The sequence below is a fragment of the Pteropus vampyrus genome, unplaced genomic scaffold (assembly GCF_000151845.1).
Source record: "Pteropus vampyrus isolate Shadow unplaced genomic scaffold, Pvam_2.0 Scaffold28, whole genome shotgun sequence".
In the NCBI taxonomy this organism is placed as follows: domain Eukaryota; kingdom Metazoa; phylum Chordata; class Mammalia; order Chiroptera; family Pteropodidae; genus Pteropus; species Pteropus vampyrus.
Window position 1 is genome coordinate 4,839,776 of NW_011888809.1, and position 12,526 is coordinate 4,852,301.

Consider the following 12,526-nt stretch of genomic DNA (forward strand, 5'->3'; position numbering starts at 1 on the left):
CTAGGGACCTATGGGGGCAAATTTCTTGGACCTAGAATGGACCACCTCAGTGAATCTTAGCATCCTCTATCCCCCACCAACACTCTCCTGCTCCAACAGCCTTCAGATCTGGGGGTCACGTCAATCAGAGTGCCACCTCTTACAGACCCTTCCTTATTCCACTAAGTAGCCCCAAGCCAGTGAGCTGCACTGAGCATAGCTTTGCAAACCAGACTTCTATTACTTAAAGAGATAAAAACAAGGTCTACAAAGACAGGAAGTCCAGCAGAGCCAGATCATAGTAGGGCTTCTCAGATAAGCAAAGCTGCCTGTCTCCTGAGACCGCTTCTTTGGCAAAACACCGATTAACCATTGAATAATTCGCTGGAGTGGAAGCTTATGACAGTTGGCAGAAACAAGTTATTTCTGGACATTTTCCAGTTTTTCCCAACCAGTCTTCCAATTATTATTAAGATGTGGTAGTGGCTTCATGCAAACCATGGGCAGTCCACAACCTTGCAATACCAGCAAAGTGGAGAGAACACCCATTTCCTACAGCACCAAGGAGCAGCAGTTCCTGAAAACACTGGTCTAACTTTAAGTGGAATACTCTGTTATATTGCTCACCCTTCATTTGACCTTCATAAATGTCAAAACCTTACCATCCTGCATCCTGACATTTAATTCTTTCCTGTCATCTAATGAGGCCACATTTGGTTGGAAGGTCACTTGTCACTTACAACATGGAAAGAGACATATCATTTTAATGAAGCTCCTAATTCAGAGCAAGTCATGAAATCGTGGACAAGATTACAACACTTGCTGGCCCGGGGACAATGGCGGCCCTCGGACTTAGCCAGGCCTTTGTGGGATCACACTAAAAGAATGAAAAACAACCAGGGAGGCTGGCATTCCTGCGTAAGGAGCAGAGTCTGGCCGATGTCACTCTAAATTCAATTATCCAGAAGAAAGTGTGGATTCATGTTAATATATTTTACAAGGTCCTATAATTTATCATCCTTTGTTTTTCTTTATGAATAACAGATTTTTCCTTGGTTAAAAAGCACACCGAGGGTTGGTTGGACGGGAGCAGGACCAAGAGCCACTGTTTTTTTCTCAGTGGAACGGGAGGTCATACAAATTCCTCTCCCTAAGACAGCTTGGGAAAAGCTCGATGAGAAGTGCTTGAAAGTACGTGGCAGAGACACGGGGTGCAGATGTGCCCACACTTCACAGCGGGGGAAGGAAACCAGGTGAATGGAACCCGCTAGACAGTACTGATGGTTGAGAGTGACTCCAAGTACAGTCTTTCTGAGCAGCCAGAGGGACTGTCCAGACCCAGAATCCAGCTCAAGTAGACATGAGCCTGTACGCAGCAGTGAGGGTTTGACGTCAAGGACGTGGGGCTTGGACTCGGTCAGGGGAGGCAAACCCCTTTCAGATGACCCGTTCCTGACTTGCCACTGTGCTTTTTCAGTCATCATTTTAGAACCCCAGTCTCTGGCAGGGGCCAAAGTCTGCCCACAGACCCCTGACAGCAAGGCTTCCTGCCACGGCACACACTCCCTGCTTACCAACACACACCCGGAGATGAGATTTCACACTGGCCTCTTTCATGCCCCTGAGGTCAAAATCACCCTCTGGTTTGGCCAGAAAATAGAGCACCATGATGTAATTGATGCAAATCGGGTAAGAAGTACCTGCTGGGGACTTTGGTGTAAGATGTGAAAAAGTGCTGTGGGCTCTTTAGGAGAGGGAGCTCCAGAGAGGGAGGGGGATTCTCCCATTCAGCTGACAGAGGTCTGCCTGAGGAGGAGAATGGGCTCTAAAAGGAAGGGCAGGGGACATCACACAGACTGAGGGCCAGCCTGGTGAGCTTTCCTCACAGTGACTGGGACAGAATGCATTTTCCAAAGATGAACACAACAGTGTCTCCCACCCACATGCTTTTCTGCAATCTGATCTGGGCACTCTCCCACCCCTTTGGATCTAAGAGGGCCCTTGCCGGCTTTGACAAGTAGACTGTGGTGAAGATAGCACTAGGCCAGTTCTACTTCCCACCTTGGGCATGCTGGTTCTGGGGATGCTCCCTCTGGGAAATCAGCCACCCTGCTGTGAGAAGCTCAAGCCACTTGGAGAGGCCAAATACAGCTGTTCCACTTGAGTCAACAGCCCCACTGAACTCCCAGCTGATGGCCAGCATTACCTGCCAGTTACAGAAGTGAGCCATGCCAGATGTCCAGCCCAGCTGAGCCTTCAGATAACAATAGTCCTAACCATCATCTGACTACAGTCACAGGGGAGACTCCCAGGGAGAACCATCTTGCTGAGCCTGGTCAACCCACAGAACCTTGACAGAAAATAAGGACTTACTGTTTGAAGCCACTAGGTTTCAGATTGGTTTGCTGCCTATGAATAGATAACCAAAATACATGATATGGTATGTAGGAGCACTGACCAATCAGGATGGAAGATGACTGGCAATAGGGCTGGAAAAGGGTCCCCAGAGACCTCCGGCTGTTGACCCTTTGATTTCTGGATTGTGAAGAGGTGCAGCAATTACTGAAGGGGGAGGGGCCACAGTGGCAGAAGGGCACTTGGGGAGGTTAGGGCAGCAAATGTCTCAGTATTTTCACACCAGTTATGACATACTCATGAGCTGATGGGCAGCATCCCTGGTCTCCTTCGCCCTGGAATTCATGCCTACATCCTTGCTGGAATCTGTAGGATGTAAGAAGTCAAATATGCCCAGATCAGGACAAGTAAGTAGGCACCACTCCTGCGATCCAAGAGTCCCCTGAGAACCCAACACTTCACCTTTTTAGAACTCTTTCTATCTATGATTGCATTGGATCTTTACAATGGTCCTGGGAAACAAATGTTACTGGTCTTCATTTGACAGGTGAGAAAATCCAAGGCCCAGAGAAATTGAAGAACAGAGGTAATAACGGGAAATTATTGGTCAGGACACTATTTCAAGTTCTGGGTGTGACCCCACCTCTGCCTGAGACCTTAAGCCAATGCTACAACTTCTTAGAGCTTCCTCATCTCAAAAGTGAGGGAAATAGAAAGATGATCCCCTAGGTTACATCTCACATCACCACTCTCTGACTTTGTGACTTACTTGAGGTCACCAGAAAGAGAATGGCATAATTAGAACATGGTCTCAGGGCCCCCGACTTCTTGTCTGGTGCTCACGTGAATGCCCCCACAGCTGCCTTCCTGAGACATCTCAGCATCATTATACAGTGGGGCAGCCAAACCCTCTCCCCAGCTCCTGGATAGGGGAATGTCTGCTTGTGTCTCTGGTCCTGGGTCTGATACCCAAGGACCAAATCTCCACCCTCGTGCTTTGTAGGGGAGTACGTATGGGGATGAGGAGAGAGGAGGATGGGGTGAGAGATGAGGTGGGGGCTCACTCAGAATCTCAGCCAGATCTGCCCAGGCTAGCTCTGAGTAAATCCTTCAGTCACCACACAGGAAGCTGCTAATCTGGGCAGACACTGTCTCATTCAGGGGTCCAGGGCCCCTGTACTGACCTAGTCCTAAGGCAGCATCAGGAGGTGATGAATCTCTCCTGAGATTGTGTGGTTTCCAGGAAAGCATTCCAGAATCTGAAACCGGCTTCAAAGGAATGCGTATCTGCTCACTCCCACCCTGGCTGGGAACCAGCCCAGGGCACCTTATTCTTATTAAGCTGGAGATGTCTTGGACACTAAGCTTGAAAAATGCATCGAGGATTTCAACACAGATGGGGAATGGTGTGACTATGCCGAAAACCCCATTGTTGGCAGCACTAGATTTTCTCTGAAAGATATTTTGGACAAGTAATTTAATTCCTCTCCATCTCACATTTTCCAACTTTGAAATGGAAATGAGAATTTTTTTTGTCTTATAACCTTCCTATACCTGTGAGGCTGGATGGAGCAGAGTGGGAGCTGAAGCTTCCATTACCTGCTGCTAGACGATGCAATATATCCAACACCAGAATCAAGTATGGGGGAGAATCTCCAGGTAGAGAACAAAGAAGAGTGTCCAAAATGGGGTGGCAGAAGACAGGGGGACTGAAGTGAGAATCAGGTTAGAGAATCTGGAAAGATCAGGTTGGAAGGAGCAAATGTGATTGGATAGTAATATGGACAAATTCCTGAGAAGGGCACCCACAGCCCTGCTCCTCCACACCCTGAGTGCATGTGTGTGGTGAGCACAGTGAGAAGGAGGGGCACCTGGGCCATTAAGGCCACTAGAAAGGGTGAGGTTATTCTTTATTTGTTATTTATTTACCCTCATCCAGATCTGGGGGTAAGGCTCATAGTGGGCATCCCATCTTGTGATGGTTAACTTTACATATCGACTTGACTAGTCCATAGTATCCAAGTATTTAGTGAAACATTAGTCTAGATGTTGCTGTGAAGGTATTTTTTGTATGACATTTAAATCAGTAGTCTTTGAATAAAGCAAATTATCCTCCAAAATGTGAGTGGGCCCCATTCAATCAGTGCAGGGCCTTAAGAGAAAAAAAGATTAACGTACCCCAAGAAAGAAGGAATTGTGCTTCCAGATTGCCTTTGGACTCGAGACTGCCACATCAACTCTTCTCCAGTCTGTTGACCAGCCCTGAAGATTTTGGTCTTGCCAAGCACCATAATCACATGTGCCAATTCCTTAAAAGAAATCTCTCTATATATATATAAATCTATATCAATGTCTATAGAGTCTATATCTATATACAGTCATGCATCACTTAAAGACAGGGATACATTTTGATAAATGTGTCATTCGGCAATGTCATCACCATGAGAACGTCATAGAGTGCACTTACACAAACCTAGGTGGCACAGCTTACTGCACACCTGGGCTCTATGGGATAGCCTGTTGCTCCTAGGCTAATGCCTCTATAGCACATTACTGTGCTGAATACCGCAGGCAATTGTTGCACAGTGAGAAGTATTTGTGTATTGAAACATAGAAAAGTTACACTAAAAATATGGTACAAAAGATAAAAAATGGTACACCTGTATGGTATGGGGCACTACCGCTGGCCTTGACCTCTCTGCTGAGCTCCAGAACTATGTACCCAACTCCTACTGGACAACTCATCTGGAAGTACCACTGCCACCTCACACTCAACATGTATCAACTGAGCTTATCATCCTCCCTCCTCAAAACAAAACAACAACAACAACAAAAAAAAACCTCTGCTGCTTCTCCTGGTGAATGACGTTACCATCTACACAGTTTTTCAAGTCATCAGTGTGAGAGTCAAGGATAATTCCTCTCCTCCCCTGGCCCCCACATCCAATAACCACTGAGTCCCACTGACGTTGCCTCTTAGGATTTTCCCATCAATGAAGTCACTGCCCAAATTCAGTGCTTGCCTCTGGCCTAACTATTCAAACAGCCCCCAAATGGTTTCACTAATCACACTCGCAGTCAATCAAGAGGATGCTTCCTTGTATTTACACTCTTGCTAAAAATGCATTTTTCTACCTCTCAGAGGTTATAAGAATATACTGGTGTGGATAAATCTGACTCCAGGGTGGCTACTTCCAAGGTATTTCCTAAACCAGGCTCTTCCAGACATTTTGGGGGCTCATGGTTCTTACATTCTCGGGTGTACTCAGAGCCTTTAGTCAATCTTCTCACACCAATCTGGAGAGCCTAAGCTCCACCTTCTACTCTAGCCTATCAGAGAGTCCTCCTGGTCACAAGAATGGAGGCAAAGGAAGGTCTCCCAGGTGACAGGTGGGCTTCAAGGTGCATTTGCAGTGTAATGTGCCCTCCAGGGGCGTTGGCCTGGGCTGTCAGCACCTTGGAGAGCTCCAGGTCTGACCTCTGTTGGGGAGATCACTGGACCAGAGTCCTGGATTCTTCTAAGGGTGGTAGCAGGGAGAGGAAAGGGTTGATGCTGAGCACCTTCACTAGCCAGATACCCAGCCCAGCAACTTCAAGGACCTCAAAAATACAAATGGCCCTAAGGTCAGCCCAAATTTGGGTTTCAGGGGCTCCACAGCCTCTGCTCAGGTAGTCCATGAGAGGCTGGTAATTATGATACTGGTCATGGCCAAGCCAGTTGAACATTGAAGACCAGTGCTCCCTAGGGTTCTGTGCCTAGACTACACAGGATTCAGTAGCTTTCATGATTTTATTTCAGGTTAATTGTCAATGAAGACACAAGCCACCTTCAAAAATTGCCGCACATTTCTGGACTACTGCCATTTGGGCTTCATTTGGTGGAGCTCACTCCTGCTATTCCACTGTGTGCATCACAGCATCCACCACCCCAGCACCACAGGAGGAACTGGGCAGCAAGGACTGCAGGGATGGGGAGGATTCAGCTGACCCCTGGTTCAATGCACAGGGCCCGACCCATTGGGGGAGGAGGTACTGCCCTCTGGTCAAGTGCTCAGGGAGCTCTGAGGAGATGAATACACTCGGTCCATCTCCACAGCTGCTCTTTGATCCTATGGGACCAGAAGACCTGTAAGGCTAGAACAGAAAGGGAGAATGGACCTCCAAGCACAGACAGCACACGTCTGGAGGCACAGGGAATGCCTTTGCCTCTGATGTCGACCCAATGGTTCCTCCACTCACTTTTGCTTCCTCAGTGGAGCCCTGTGTTCCCACAGTCCTCTCCAGCCTGCCTTCTCTGGTCTAGTCCCGCTGCGGTCCTGCAGCTGTGTCACCAAAGCCTCGGATTCACTTACAAACTGTTTCGCATCTCCAGTGTCCCATCCAGTTTTCACGACAGCTCAGAGGTGTAGATAGGGCTTCTTTGTTACCCTTATTTATGAAGGAGAAAACCATGGATGACAGGACAGGTGATTTGATAGGGCACGTGACTTGACAGGGCCCTGCCAGACTTGACAGGTGACCTGCCCAGACAAGCGGGGCTCCTGACCCCAGTCTGCTGCTCTTCGCAATTTATTAAAAATGACCGTCAAACTAGGACCCTACCTTGGTGCCCAGAAACACTGCAGCATGGGCTTGTAATGCCACCAGTGAAAAAACAAATATAAGAAACCTACCTTTTGAAGGTTATACTCTTCTGCCTGAGGTTTATTCGAAGTCCATCTGTTACTCTCCGCCTACAAAACATAAACAAAAACCCAATTTGCTGGAAGCTTGTCAAGAGCTTCCTCTGAGGTTTCTGAGATTTCCTGGGGACATTTCCACTCCCTCACACATGAAGGTCAACCAAGGCTCCAAGAAAGAGAGCAATTCTTTTTTTTTTTTTTTTTTTTTAAGACTCATTGGCAAACACTGTGATCCCTGTTTATTTTGTCAGGCTTGCCTTTAACTCTTCATGTACAACCTCCCCAGAAAGAGGATTTGAATCCAATAAAAGGAAGAGGCATTCAGCTTTCCCTCGTCTACAAATGCCTGAGAGACTCGGCCACACAGAGATGTTCATAATTAGTCAAGGAAATTGGGGGTAGGGGGAGGGGATGGGCTTATCATCCACAGCTGTAAACAGCAGAAGCTATGCACATGTTGGTCTCAAAAGATGACACCTTCCTTTAAGTTCAATTATAGTATGTCACCCCAAGTTGTATTTTTAGCCATACTGAACCAGCTGAAACTCAAGGTCACATTGGGTACCCATAAAGACTAATAAATTGACATTTCTCTCACCCTACAGGTCCCTGCATCTATGAGACAAACGAAACATTATTCAGATTAGCAAAGATTATTTATATGGAAGAAACACCTTATCCTCTAACAAGGAAAAAAATGTTATTTTCTTTCAATTACTCTTGAGTCCCAAGGAGAATTTTGCTTTGCATAACAGATGTGTTCTGGGAGGTGTGGGGTAAACTGCTTTCTGCATTTGTGACTCAGATCCTGTTTGAAATTTGCTAAGGGGGCTGAGTTCAAAGACATTTTACAAAGAGAAGATACCTGCGGAAAGCTGAAGAATTAATGTCACCCTTATTAGTTAAGGACAATCTGATCCTTGTCCCAGGAAGCAGAAAACAGCCTCACCTCAAAATGCTCCACTGCACCGAGCAATTTCTTCACCTGCTTTTTCCTGGGGCAAAGTAGGAATACCTCAAACTTCCGTCTGAATACCTCAAACTTCCCTTCGTTATTTCCTCTCTCTTCTCAGTGATCCTGTCATGCAATTTTGGCCTCTCAGGGCCTTTGTGCTTTCTGCATTCTGCAGAAAGTTCGGCTCTCAGGAAAGAGGCAATGCCAGCCGCTTACCCCATCATGACAATCAGACCTTTAGCTCTCTCTTCTGGGACATCAGTGGCCCCAACCTTAAATCCAGCTCAGGCGGGAGAGGAGCTCTCCCCGGGGACCTGTTTCGAGCCCCCTGGGATGTGCAAGTGGAAGAAAAAGTGCCTGGGGATGGAGGGGTCCGATGGGGACCGTTAGTCTGCAGGTGCAAACAACCCCAGAAAGAGCTGCCTTAAGACAAGAGAGGTCAACCTTCAAATGCTGCCTGGAACTGGGTGCCGAGCACCTGCCAATCAGAACCTGGGGCCAGGAGTGAGGGGTTGAGGAAGCGGCTGTAGCAGCTGCGCGTGAACATCCAACACACTCCAGAACAAGGCTTTTTCTTGCTTTCTTGAGTGAGGAGCGGGAAATTTGGGGTCCCTCTGTGACACTCACTACCTCATTATGGCTTACTGGGGAGGTGCCATCCGTGAGCGGGGAATTCACGGAGGCCACCACGTGAGATCAGCCCAGCCAGGAAACGCAGGCGTTGGGAAAGGAAGCTGCACAGCCCTTGATATCCAGCTCGAACACTTGGAAAATGACCCATCATCTTTGCCTTAAACTTTTCCATACGCTCCACATTATTAGAATTTCTCCTTAACTACACCAATCATCCTCAGGATCCGGGACAGCTGTACGAAGAAACGCTTCGTTCCCCACCCTCTCCCTTGAGCTCTTATAATGAAAGAGCTTAGTCAGCACAGATTACCAGCTTTGCTTTTTACTTTTCTGACAGATGAACGAACACGAAATCATCATTGCTATGTAGGCCCGGCTGCCCAAGTCCACTTCAGTGAGCTAGCACCAGGGCAGAACACTCTTGGTGAGACGGGAAGACACGGAAGACGTCCGGGCTGTCCCAGGAATTCCGGGGAACAGCCTGCTTCGCGCTCACTGCCAGGATCTAAGAAGGCCTTGAATGCAGATCCAACTATAGAGTTGGGGCATCTGACTTACTAAAAAACAAGTAACAACAAAAAACACTTTTTTACGAATACAAATTAGAAAAGAGAGATAGAAGATATAGTTGAAAGAGCTCTGGGGTGGGATGCAGGAGGCCGAAGTTCTCACCTCAGCCCACCACCGAGTCTCTGTGTGGCCTTGACATGTCCTTGTCACATCCGGGCCTCAGTGAACTCACTCAGTCAGTGATTTCCTGTCACACGCTCTGGGCCCCAGAGACCAAAGAAGTTACTTTACAGGTTTCAGAAATGTTTTATTTAAAAATTTTATATTTAAAAAATATTTTTAGCCATGATGAAAGTGTAATCTTAAAAGTAAGATAGATGGGCTAGCCATTTTTAACACCGTGGAGACTGACAACTTAGGTGACCAGGTTAGCTTTTTCTGTGGACATCTCAAAACGGAGTACCTCCTGCCATTTGTCCAGTTAACTGAAGAGCATTGAGACTATGGGGCAAACTGCTATAAAACAGTAATCACTCAGATGTACACATCACTGTGAATTAAGGTTTTCTCCAAGCTGTGCAAATGCATCAAAATACGAAAATGAATTGCATTCTGAAACTGAATTAAAGATCCTAATGCCTAATTTCTAATTTTTATGTCAATCAGAAATAATCTCATTGTGCTTTTTCATTTGTCATAAGCTTGAAATGATAAATACATTTGTATAGGTGACTTACTTTATTTTTTATAAGCTGAAAATTATATAATAACATCTGCCAATGTGATTTATCAATATATTCATAAATAATGCTTTGCCTGCCTGTGTAGCTTAAGCTTCCATATAAAATTTCATTTGAAAAAAATGGTTCCAGTCCTTTACAAATTTTGAAAACCACTGGGCTAATTATCTCTAATTTTCCTTCCAGCAAGAGGATACTTTATTCAAATCCTTCTCTGGGGATAGGAGAATTGTATGACTTCAGAAAGTTTCTGGCTCAGTCAGAACATTCATGAGAAAAACAAACAAACAAACTTGATTCCCACATCTACAAGTTGCCCCGAACAGCCTTGCCCCTTCTACATGGTAAAGGAATTCTGCTGAAGCAGGTTGCCACTTATTGTGCAAGACGCGAAGGGTCCCAGAAACGTGGGATCTACTGCGGGTCTCGGAGCCAAGCTGTGGAGACTGACCTGTAAATGGCTGACAGTGATAGAGACAGAATGCAGTCAGGCAGCAGGAAGGAGCCCAACCTTGTCTGAGCAGCTGCTCCAGGCCAGGCTCTGTAGCAGGCATTACATACATCATTTGATATCTTCCATTTATTGCTACTCAAAACTCATTGCAATATTTTTCCCCTTTTACAGATGAGGAAATCGAAGTGGTTACCCAGGCAGTGTGTGGCAGAAGCAGGTCTTAGATCTTCACCACTCCCTGCCCCCAAAACTAGCTCTCAGTGGGTGGCAACAGCAACCCCAGCTCCCCAGTGTTGGGATCCGGAGGAAGGGGTAATTCACGCAGATCGTGGCAATCAGGGAAGGCTGCAAGGAGGAGCTAGCATTGCAGCTCGATCTCGAAGAATGAGGAGAAATTCTCCGGGAGGCAAAGAGAGGAAAACTTTCCTGGCGGGAAGAGACAGTATGAGAGAAGCACAGGGAGAAATGTTTTAGGAGCATGGCACTCAGGTGGCAGAGAACATCTCGTGCAGCAGGGACGAGAGGTGTGGGTGACACAGGATGAAGCAGGCAGGGCGGTGATCTGGGAGCAGAACTTGGCTCCCCAGTGCTAGAGACTTGGCATACCAGGCTTCCTACCACCCTGCCCTCCCAGCCTCGTCTCCCAACACCCTGGCACAAAGACCCTGGACACCAGCAATTCAGACTGTCCTCTGTGCCTTTATGCCCCCTGTGCCATCCACCTAGCGAGCTCTTCCTGTCCTACTTCTGCCTGGGGAACTTGTCCTGTCCTTCTAGATCCTGCCCAAGCCCACTTGCTATGGGCAGCTATTCCTGGTCCCCTCAACCAGATGCAATCTCTCTCGACTCAGAATACCCAGAGTCCTTCTATTTCTTCAGAGTAGGCCCTCAATGGATGAACACGCAGCGAACACATTTCTTGGCAAGAAACATTTTCTGGGAAAGATACTGAAAGAAGGCTGGGGCATCAGCGTCAGTAACATCTGACTAAAATGACATGTTGACTTCACATGTCAACAAGGCCAACAACCCCAGGGCCTGCCCTTTGTGGCTCCCAACACAGAAGTAAAAAAGCAGGGTGTGGCCCTGGGTGCGGAGTGTTCCCACCCTTCTGTCACGGCATTTCCAGGACATTTCCTCTCCGCTGGCAGAGGTCCCAGCACCCAGCCGAACTGCAGCCTGCCTCTCCCAGCTCCATCCCACGCCCATGTATCTTCTTGGATAACTCAGGATCTCCCAACAGTGACCATATTAGTAACTTGCAGAAAATACTGTCATCTTCAGATTAGATGTAAAGTTAGTTTTTCTCACATTTCTGGAAAAAAAAAAAATTTTTTCATTGCTGCCACTGTTCCCAGACCATTATCCAATGGCTTCAGTCAGCATTCAGGGCCCGGCTCAGACCACACAGGAGGACCATACAGCAGCGCTGTACACAGAGCTGTCCCCGCCTATGGCCTGGGCCCCTGTGATGCCCTCGGTCCTCTCCCCACACCACCGCTCGCTGCCCAGCCACCAAGCATCTGTTCTCGTGAGAAACCCACACACGCTGGAGGCCTGTTCCAGTCCTCCTAACCCAAATAAATCCAGTCTTGCTGGCCAACTGTCTTGCATGAGCTCTGTCCCTAAACAGGATACTGGGAACAGTGAGTACCTTCTTCTCTCGGATGCCTACAGCCTGGCAGAGAACTGGGCGCTCAGCAAGATCTCAAAACAAACTCATCCTCCAAGCTCTGTTTCCTGAGCAGACGTGGAGCTGGGGCCCAGAATTTTCTTCCACTGGCCTTGAGGGAAGCTTTCAGACCAACCCTCCAAAACAAAGCCTGGCCTTGGTGGCCAGCCCGGCATGCACAGAACATCAAATGGCTGCACATGAAAGGGCTGAGGAGGATGCTTGCTGGAGAGGCACTTAGTCTGGAAAACCTGAAACCATCCACTTGACTGAGGGCCGCTAACCACAGCCTCAATGAATGATTAATGATTACGGCCAGAGCTTATTGCAAACAGGCATATGACAGCAGAGCTACTACCCACCCACAGGACCTTCTGCGTGATTGATGAGCCACCGAGGGCTGCAGAGGGAATGGGCCGGCTCAGGCTGCAGCTGCCAGGGAGCACCCATCCTTGGGAAGAGCTGGAAGGACGCCAGTGCCCATGTTCATGTATGCCATGCAAACTGACCTGCACTGACTACCTACTTGGGTGAAGAAGGGAGAGC

General features: G+C 47.7%; 1 long non-coding RNA gene across 3 annotated transcripts in view; it reads right to left on the reverse strand.

Moving 5' to 3' along the window:
* Positions 1–12,526, reverse strand: part of LOC105289779 — an 81,335-nt gene that overhangs the window by 15,402 nt on the left and 53,407 nt on the right. For all 3 annotated transcript variants that reach the window (XR_895690.2, XR_002779467.1, XR_002779466.1), the window contains exon 3: positions 7,008–7,067. This is a non-coding gene — a long non-coding RNA (uncharacterized LOC105289779). The remainder of the gene's footprint in view (positions 1–7,007; positions 7,068–12,526) is intronic.